The sequence below is a fragment of the Triticum aestivum genome, chromosome 7A (assembly GCF_018294505.1).
Source record: "Triticum aestivum cultivar Chinese Spring chromosome 7A, IWGSC CS RefSeq v2.1, whole genome shotgun sequence".
Taxonomy (NCBI): Eukaryota; Viridiplantae; Streptophyta; class Magnoliopsida; order Poales; family Poaceae; genus Triticum; species Triticum aestivum.
Window position 1 is genome coordinate 92,695,301 of NC_057812.1, and position 1,024 is coordinate 92,696,324.

Below are 1,024 nucleotides of genomic sequence, written 5' to 3' on the forward strand. Positions count from 1 at the left end.
GATGGAGTAGCATGATTGAGTGAGGCGTCCAACCAGTCTCGTAGCTGGACATAAAATGAAGTTGTAATGAATTACATTAACACAAGAAGTTATGGTTGTTAAAAGCAATATAATCCAACTTTAACTGTGTTTATGTCTAAGTGGAGACAGAATGATGGATGTAGCTCACAACAGCATCAGACCTCACATTACAGTTACTACAGCAGGAATATAGCTCTGGGAACAAGAATTATGAAACGAGATCATACAGAAGGGACAACTGATAAATAAACTACGATGGACTAGGATAAGTAACCATGGTGCCGAATATGACACAGAGGTGCTTACAGATAGCACAAACAAAGAAACAAAAGTCATCTTTTGAAGACAAAAAAAAGGTCCGACGATGAAAAAAAGGTCAAAACAAGAATAGTATATAGTATTCACAAGTGCTGATATGATTTAGCATTTAAAGGAGTCGCTATAGAAGACATCAAATAATTCTCTTTTGAAGAAAACAGTGGAAATGATAAAAAGCTTAAATTTCCACAGAATTCCCCAAAAAGATATCACCAATATAATTCTCGAATGGACAGATTGGGCCTTATAATTTCCACAGAGTTCGCCAAAAAGATACCACCAATATATAGATGATTGGTTGGCACATAGACACTACATAGTTCTTCATCACCTTTGTCAGTCTGCGGCGCAATGATAGACGATCACTTGAGAATCCAAAAAAAAAGCAAAGTATATTAGCACACCATTAGCATGCTAACCATGTGGACTTAGACAAATAGATTCATGGTTCATCAATTCTGTCACTGTTCTTTACATAATTTTCAAGAGCTCAAGACCTGTACTGATGTTTGTATCGATTTTAATTAGTTTATACTTTTTTATTGAATAGTACACTAACCATTGTTGCTGATGCATTTATCTATCCTAATTAGTATCTCATTTTTATTAAATAACAGATTCTTATACATTCCAAAACTTTCGTGCAGGCAAGCTATTTATTTTTATTAAATAACATATTCTTACA